The following is a 9,332-nucleotide window of genomic DNA, read 5'->3' as shown; positions in this document are numbered from 1 at the left end:
CTGGTGTGAGCCACCACTCCCGGCCCTTCATCGTTGTCGTTTAAGGTGTCTCTAAGCCCCTTTTCCTAGGCTTGAGCAAAGTCAACACTTTAAAGAAGTAAACTTATTGATCCCCACAATAAGGAAAAGGCATCCCAGACTCTGATGTGTAGACCTAACCACAGGCACAAGGGGAAATAAAAATGTGTGACACCCTCTCCCCACCAAGTCTTTCTTCCATTTCGCCTGAGAAGCAGTTTAGCATAGTGGTTAGGGTCATGCCCTTTGGGGCCAGACTGCTTGGGTCTGTGTCTTGGCCCTGCCAGTGACATGTTCTGTGACCCTGGGCAAGCCATTTAATCTCCCAGTACCTCAAGTTTCATATCTGAAAAACGGGTAAGTTAACTTACCTGCTGTATTGGGTTGTCAGAAAGATTCAATGAATAATACATACAAAGTATTTAAACTAGTGCTTGGTTATTGTAAACACTCCTTAAGTATTAGCTCTCATATTCTACCACCCAGACGTCGCCTAATTCATGAACACAGGGCCCTGAACTCAGAAGCGCTCCATACTTGGCTTACTGCTTTGCTGTCATCATCTTGAAAGTCTTAATAATTTTATCTTTGAACTTTGTTTTACAAGTGAAGTCAATAAGGCAACGAAGCATGCACATGAACAGAGATGTGCAAGCTTTGTTCGTGTATAGCATTTTTGATGATGCCACATAAGCACAGAATTCCAGGGGACCCACAATGCAAGGGAGTTCAGCAACACTCAAAATGAGTACAAGGGAACCATGTTACCCTGTAACTGACAGCTGCAGGTAGCCCAGAGAGGCCATGCTTTCCATCCAACCAGAACTTGCCTTGAATGCAGAAGGAGGACAAGGGGGTTCTAAGAACAGCCACGGAGCCCTTTCATACTCTTATTCATGTTACTTCCCTGTATTAACCAACCACTTACACTGAAAATGATGACAGAAGAGAGGAAAAAATAGAGCGAACACAGTTCCTTTTCCTTTCAGTCCTTCCTTACTCACCAGTAAGATAAAGGTGGAGAGAGTTGGTAGAATGTACACGTATCAGGAAATAAGAACAGCTAGTTTTATGCAGCATTTCCATTGTCCTTATAGGAAGGAGATATATAAGCAAGTATGAGCTATGAGATACAAATTGTGGGCCCAGCGTGGTGGCTAACACCTGTAATCTCAGCACTTTGGGAGGCTGAGGCGGGCAGATCATGAGGTCAAGAGATCGAAACCATCCTGGCCAACATGGTGAAATCCTGTCTCTACTAAAAATACAAAAATTAGCTGGGCATGGTGGCGTGTACCTGTAATCCCAGCTAGTCAGGAGGCTGAGGCAGGAGAATAGCTTGAACCCAGGAGGCAGAGGTTGCAGTGAGCCAAGATTGCACCATTGCATTCCAGCCTGGGCAACAGAGCGAGACTCCATCTCAAAAAAAAAAAAAAAAAAAGATACAGATTGTGCCGTTTTGGTGCATCTGAGTTAGATACTCTTATACATGCATTTAAAACTGGCATTGCATTATAGACCAATGGTAGAATTAATGCAAATAATTTAAATTATTTTTACTAAGAACAACATTACAAAACAAATTTTAAAATGTCACAAGTCAGAGAGAGATCACAGAAGAAAGGCAAAAGCTTTACATTTTAGTGCTTTTAATGACACTTTTTCCCGCCTTTTTTGAACAAGGGTCTTACTTTTTTATTTTGTACTGGGCCTTGCCAATTACGTAGCAAGCCCTTCTCACAGGCTAACTCCCTTGATGCCACTTCTCTTGAGCCTCTTGTTCAGCCTTGTTTCTCTTACAGCTTGGGCAGGGTCTGAGAGGCAGAAAGAGAATTGTTGAGGTATTTTTCAGCTGGGGTTTGACTTCCAAGGGGAAGTCAGGACTCTTCCCCCAAAGAGTTTTTTGAGGCCTCATGGTGACCTGAGAACCGTACCGTCCTTAGCCGAGAAAATGACAGTAATACTCACTCATCAGCAACCAAAATCTCTAGTCCAGTGTTTGCCGGATGTCAGCCTGAAAGGAAATTTCAGCCAGAAGAGGAAAGGAGGAATGATAGTGAAGACTCACATTTTGTGAGGGGGCATTGCCAGCCAGAACTCAGACCTGAGGACCAGCTTGGTGCTTTGTTTAGAATGGCAGGAGTGGAGCAGGGTTGTCATTTCTCTTCCTGGGATCAAAATCAGACAAATCTCCTATTTGGCTTACCAGGCAATAAGTGGATAACGCCAGTGAATGTCAGTGCAAATTACAGCTCTGGCCTCCTGTCGTCAGCTTTGTGCTGCTTCTTGTCACTTTAATGCAAAGAGACAGCATGGAGCTGATAACAAGCCAGAAGGGTGGGGGATCGGAGGGGGTAGCTGTGTCAGGGACAAGAAAAATACATGTCAGAGAGAATGATTCAAGACAGTAAAAACCCACACTGATGCTTTTTCTTGATTGCCTGTTTAAGGGGATTGGGTGCCAAGACAATACCTCCTGAATATCCAAAACTAAGCAGCTACCCCATCTATTCATCCACCCAAGCATCCGCCCACCCATCCACCGTCCTCTGTAAATGAGGGCTGGACTGGGCCTTTTGGTACACTGGAATTCTTTTTTTTTTCAGACAGAATCTTGCTCTGTCACTCAGACTGAAGTGCAGTGGCATGATCTTGGCTCACTACAACCTCCACCTCCCGAGTTCAAGCGATTCTCACGCCTCAGCCTCCCACGTAGCTAGGACTACAGGTGTGCACCACCATGCCTGGCCAATTTTTGTATTTTTTATTAGAGATGGGGTTTCACCATGTTGCCCAGGATGGTCTCGAACTCCACCTCAAGTGATCCAACCACCTCAGCCTCGCAAGATGCTGGGATTACAGGCGTGAGCCACCATGCCTGGCCGCACACTGGAATTCTGAGGGACTCCTGCATCCGCCATCTGTTGAGCACGGCCACTTTGCCACAGTTGAGTGTAAGTAAGGTTTGAAAAATTCTTGGGAGGAAACATTTCTCTTCCTAGCAAAAAACAAGAGCTTTGGGGAATTTTTTGTCAAAATCGGCCCAGTGACTGCTCAAAAGCTTTGGTTTTACGCTATTAAATTACACTTTTCTTAAACTGCTGGGTGAATGTTACTGTCTCAGAGACCCCCTCAGCTGACAGATAAGATCTCCCTTCCAGCCACCTGAAGAAAGAGTGAGTCTTGCATTTTACATGCCAAGATTTGAGAGTGTCCATCTGTCTTGGAGCCTGCAAGGGTCAGCTTATAAAAATATGCAGCCTCACTTTATCTTCCACCCACGTTACACATTTGAGGAACGGGTACAGTCAAGGCAACAAGAATCCAGGTCTTTCTGTAGTTGTGCTTGCTAGCAAATTAGTGTCTGAGAATTTGGAAATAGTATCAAGAGGATAACTATAAGGGGACATACCTTATATATCCTCTTATGTTCCCTCTCTGGCTTCATTCCTTCTTCTGGATGGTGCCCCATTCACTCCTGGATGCCCTCCACTTTTGGACTGGGTGAAACACCTCATCATGGGACATGGGATCTGGCTTCTTGGGCAGTCATCAGGGGCTGGATAATGCAAGGTTAGTAACTCCCCAGGGAGTGGACATTGACCTAGGAGATAGAAGACAGACAGGAGCAGGGCAGATAACTTCCCCCATCTTACTCTGTCTTGTGGGTGCCTCTGCGTCATTAATCCTTCCTGCAGCCTTTTCAGAGAACTCTTTATGCTAAGTAAACATGCAACCTGGTGTCCCATCCAAGCTTATGGTGAAACAGGTCATCGCAGTAGTGCATTGCATTACTTCTCATGACTTCTCTTGCCTCATTTTCTGCCCCCTCATCTTCATTGCTCTGGGCTTGCACATTCTAAGCAAATTGGAACCTCAATCCTTGCTCAGGTTCTGCTATCTGGAGGACCTAGACCAAGGCAGTAAATAATATTTGTTCAGCACCTGCCAAGTGCTTGTGATAAATTCAAACTGATTATGGAATTTGGAAAGCTCATTCAGAAGAGCAGGAAACATGTCCCAAGGGCACCTAGGAAATCAACAGAAGAATGGGAGTAGAACTGTTAAAACTGGACTGAAACATGGCTGACGAGAAGAAGAAGGAAAAGAGGGAGGAGCAGAATGGAGATGGGGTGTCATCAGGTCTTTGGGTGCCAGATAAACAAAGGGCAGCTTTTGTATTGAGACTTTCAGGTTAAATCCCAGGCATCCAAGTTGGTGACCAAGTTAGGAAAGATTTCTGTTTTGGAGATTTAGCTTATACAATGCTTTTGTGTTTTCTTTGTGGTAGAAGTTTTCAAGGAATGAGGAAGTGTACGCTTTCAGTACCAGAATATTAGTTATCTATTATTGCCTGACAAATTATTCCACAAGTCAGTGGTTTAAAATAACAATAATCAACTGGGCCTGGTGGCTCATGCCCATAATCTCAGCACTTTGGGAGACCAAGGCGGCAGATCACTTGAGGCCAGGAGTTCGAGACCAGCCTGGCCAATATGGCAAAACTCCGTCTCTACCAAAAATACAAAAATTAGCCAGGTGTGGTGTGAGCCTGTAATCCCAGCTACTTGGGAGGTTGAGGCACGAGAATTGTTTGAACCCAGGAGGTGGAGGTTGCAGCGAGCTGAGATTGCACCACTGTACTCCCCTGGGCGACAATGTGAGACTGTCTCTAAGAAATAAAAATAAATATAAATAAATAAAAGAACAGTAATCAATTATTGTCTTTCAAAGTGTCTGTGGATCAGGAATTCAGGTGTGGTATGGCTGGGAGGTTGTGGCTCAGGTCTCTCATGCGGTTAAAGTCAAATGTTTGCTGGGATTACAGCCAGTTGAAGGCTGACTGAAGCAAGAGGATCCAATTCCAAGATAGTTCACTATTAGCAGGAGACCTTAATTACTTTCTTCAAGAGCCTCTCCCTGTGATGGCTTGAGTGTTCTCATGACATAGTGGCTGGCATCCCCTAGAGCAAGCAATCCAAAAGACCAAAGCAGAAGCCACCGTGCCCTTTATGGCTTACCTTCAGAAGCCACTCACTGTTCTCTTCTCCATACTCTATTGGTCACACAGAAAGCCTCAGTTCAATTCAGGAAGAGTATGGCTATGAGGAGGTAAGTGAGGATCTGCTGGGAGGAGCAGCATTTTTGGAGACTGGACCACAACCAGCATCCTGGACCATGAGAGCTGGGAGAGTTCTTAGAGGTAATCTGTTTCAATATTCTTATTTAGTAACTGAAAAACCCAAAGGTCAGAGAGGTTAAACAACTTGCTCCAGGTCGCTCAGTGAATCATCTATTCACACTTAATTCAGGATTCAACAGTGCCTGTGGGAAGCCCATTTTATGAGGCCATATGAGAGCTGGACCTCATGGTCAACCAGCATCACTATGCTGATGAAGAAGGAAGGAAGAAGTCAGGAGTGATGCATTAAACAAGAGTTGCCAAATGAATCCACTGCAAAGCTGATTATAGAAGTCCATTCATTTATTCAAAATATATTTATGGAATGCTTACTTCATACTTGGCATTGGCTGGGCACTGGTACAGAGGTAGGCAAAAACATGCTCTTGCTCTCCTAGATCTTGTGGTGTAGTGAGGAAAACAGACATGAGCTGGGTGGTTTCATAGATAATGGAAGTACTATGACTATGACAAGTGCTTTGAAGAGGAGGCTGGAGCACTGTGACAGCACAGAATATTAGGTTTGTTCCAGCCAGCAAGGCTTCTCCAAGGAAGTGATGATTCAATTATCATTTGACAGCCTGACAATGAGTTCTAGTATCAATGAGATAATGATTTTTGTCCAAGATTTGTTTTTTTGAAGATATTATATTCTCCACCTCCGAAAGTTTCATTTGGGTTTTCTTTTATATCTTCTATTTCTCTCGGAATTGAGTTCATGTTTTCCTTGAGTATCCCATCATATATTTATAAGATTTATAATAGCTATTTTAATGTCCTTGTTTGCTATTTCCATCATCTCTGCCATTGCTGGGACTTCTTCTATTTTTCCTCCTGGTTACGAGTCATATATTCCTGCTTTTTTGTATGCCTGGTCATTTTCTATTGGATGCCAGATAATGGGAATTTTACCGTGTTGGGTGTTGGATTTTGTTTTATTCCTCAGAAGAGTGTTGGGCTTTGTTCTGGTACACAGTTACTTGGAAACAGTTTGCTCCTTTCAGGACTTGCTTTTAAATTTTGTTCTGGTAGTGTTATCAAGCAAAAGGGCTCACTACCTGGTGTACCAGAAGCCAATACCATGTCATCAGTTTTTTTTTCAGAAAAGAAAAGCCTTTCCTGTGAGTCAACCAACAAGAAGACAGAAGTCAAGCTCAAATCTGTCTCCCTGTGCTGGCTTTAAGGCAATATTTTTATTAGAAAAGGTTTAGGGGATAGATTTTGGGATTAGTAGGTGATTGCTAGGAGGGAAAGGGAGGTCTGGAAAGTCTTTGGACATGTGTAGTTTTAAAAAATGTTATTTTATGGATTGTACATGTAAATTTGGGGGAAGTGAGTATGAAACATGTGGTGGAAATTTACACTGTGACATCAGTAACCTTGTTTTGCCCAGACTCCAGTTGACCATAGTGGTTCCAGCCAATTTCAGCCAGTCTTGTTATCTTACAAAAGCAGAAAGAGTTTCAGCATTTCACCAAGTTTTTTCTTTTCTCATCCATCATCCTGCAAACTCAAGAATTTCTGTCAGTCATTGGTTTCTTCAACTCTTTGGTGCACAGTGTCATAGGTCCAGGAAACCTCCAGTCTAGGACTAAGCTAGCCCTATTATTAAGCCAATAGCCTTCTCAAAATGCTACTCATGTAATAAGTGGCTGGTATATACATGTATTTTGGCTGGTAAGAACAGCAATTATTCCTGGCGCTGTAAAGACTCCAGGAATTGTTCTATCTGCACCTTTTAGGTGGTTCTTTTCCCTGCCTTGAAGAATTTTCTCACATGCATGCACTGATCAGAGATAAAACACTTGAGCTTTTACCTGACAATCTCTGGAGTTTTCTCTCTGCATGTAGAACTCCCTCCTCTCTGGTTCCTTGCCCTGCAAATTTCAAGGCCCTGCTGCCTTGGTTCTGCAGAACTCTGAACCCTTTCTCCTCAATTTTGTGAAACCACTGGACTTCACTGGGGTTCTCTCTAGGCAATGAGCTGGTGTCATCGTAGGGTTCACCTTACTTATTTCCCTTCTTTCAGGGATCACAATCTTGCTGTGACTCTTAAACAAGGTTGAAAATTGTTGTTTTCATATGCCATGCCTAGTTTCCTAGTTGTTTAAGGCAGGGGTAGAAATCTGATCTCTATTACTGCATCATGGCATTTTTTTCTTTAATTTTTTAAAATAGCTTTATTGAGGTTAATTGATACAATTGCATCTATTTAAAGTGCACAACTGACAACTTTTGACATATGTATATACACATGAAACCATCACCAAATTCAAGAGAATGAACATATCCATCACCTCCAAGGGTTCCTCATGCCCCTTTGCAGTCTCTCCTCCTGGCTCCCTTGCCCCATCTCCCAAGGCAACCACTGATCTACTTTTAGCCATAACAGGTCAGTTTGCATTTTCTTAAGTTTTATATAAGTGGAATCATGCGATATTACTCTTTTTTGTCCAGCTTTTTTTTCACTCAGCATAATTATTCTAATTTATGCATTTTTAAAATATCAGTAGTTTCTCCCTTTTTCATTGCCAAGTAGCATTCCATTGTATGAATGTACCTCGAGTTGTTTATTCATTTCGTTTTTACCATATTTATTTATTCATTACTGATGGACATTTGAATTTTTCCAGTTTTTGGCTATTACAAATAAAGCTGCTGTATATATTCATGTAAAAGTTTTAGTATGGACATATGCTTTGTTTTTCTTGGGTAAATACCTAGGAATGGAATGGCTGAACCATATGGTTGGTATATATGTGTAACTTTTAAAGAACCTGCTAAACTTTTCCAATGACATTTGTTTTAAAGCCAGTTTTTATCATATTTGTTTGTTTTTAGATCCATGTGGTAGTGTGGCAAATCTGTGAGATATTTGGACGTCAATGTTCAACTTCTTTCATTCTGAAGCAATAACCATGCTGTGGCAACTGTCACATTGATAAATGCAGTGCCAGCCTCCACCAGCTTGGCAAGCAGACTTTTACCCCAAAACAGAGGAATAAGAGGGGGAGAATATGAGGGGCTCTCAGTGTGCCTGACAGCAGCGAGAAAAGAGTCAGAACCCTTGGACCTTTTGCTTTGAGGCATTTAAATGGAAATAAAAGTAGATTTATTCTTTTTGGATAATTCATTCTTTTTTGTGATTTTTTTTTGAAAATATGAAATGTTTGAGAACTTAGATCAGAGCTGTTTTTGAAGTTTTGATCTGTTTCCTTGATGTTGTGACTTTGAAGCTCCTGTCTGTGAATAAATTCAGCCTTTGTTTCACCTTTCCCTGCTGAACAATGCCAGTAAGTGTGAAGGAAATATCCAGTAGAGACAAGTAGCTTTGCTTTGATCCATACACAAATCAGGCATGGCGTTCCTTTTAACCAATAGAGGACTGGGATTCGCAAATGTCCGCCTGGCTCTGAACCATGCACATATTTTACAGAATGGGCAGCGGCAGCACCCGTCTATTTCTAACAACCTCCTTCCCGCTCCAAAATGCCCCAGCACAGATGGATGCTCCTAAAGGAGTTTGCTTACGACAGCCACACACACCAGGCAATATTTTCATACTTCTACTAATATCTCACACAGTTTGAGATTTCTGGCACTTGGCAATATTACTATTGAAGTGTAGAGACCCCTGAAGGCTGCATAATGCCAGGGGAAGGGGGAGTAGGGGTGGAATATAGTATGGAGGACAGTGCTGATTCACTCTTCAGCCTCACCATCATTCTAACTCTGCCTGATGGAAGATCAGGTAGTCTGTCAGATGCCTCCATCACCTGATTTCTGTGCTGTGCAGCCCACCCCTGCCGATGGCCTTGGAGGAGGTGGCAGCTTCCCTGGAGATGGCAGTCACCTCCTTCAGAAACAGCACAGTCCTGAGACTCTGAGGCCGGCTGGCTTAGCTCACATTGCAGCTTGAGGAAAGTCATAATAGAACGTTAGTGTTCGTATTCATAAAGTGCCGACGACGAAAATGCAAATGACGCCCCCCCAACCACCACCTTTGCTTAGCTTGGCCTCCTGGTAAACCTTCAGCTACAGGGTTCCTGATAATTATTCTGGTTCCCATTGTTGGTTTTAGGCTTTTTTCTTAACATTGAGGTTGCTTCCTGTTTTGTTAACTAGATTTCAG

At 42.8% G+C, this 9,332-nt stretch overlaps 1 long non-coding RNA gene across 1 annotated transcript; it reads right to left on the bottom strand.

Moving 5' to 3' along the window:
• Positions 1-1,650: 1,650 nt before the first annotated feature.
• LOC135969520 (uncharacterized) lies at positions 1,651-2,231 on the bottom strand. The gene is made up of 2 exons (XR_010584781.1): positions 1,987-2,231; positions 1,651-1,832 (listed from the first exon to the last, which is right to left on the bottom strand). It is a non-coding gene; the product is annotated as an uncharacterized lncRNA (long non-coding RNA).
• Positions 2,232-9,332: the final 7,101 nt, after the last annotated feature.

Source organism: Macaca fascicularis, chromosome 2 (assembly GCF_037993035.2).
Source record: "Macaca fascicularis isolate 582-1 chromosome 2, T2T-MFA8v1.1".
NCBI classification, from domain to species: domain Eukaryota; kingdom Metazoa; phylum Chordata; class Mammalia; order Primates; family Cercopithecidae; genus Macaca; species Macaca fascicularis.
Note: the sequence above shows the minus strand (reverse complement) of the source record. Positions and strands in the feature narration are given on the sequence as shown.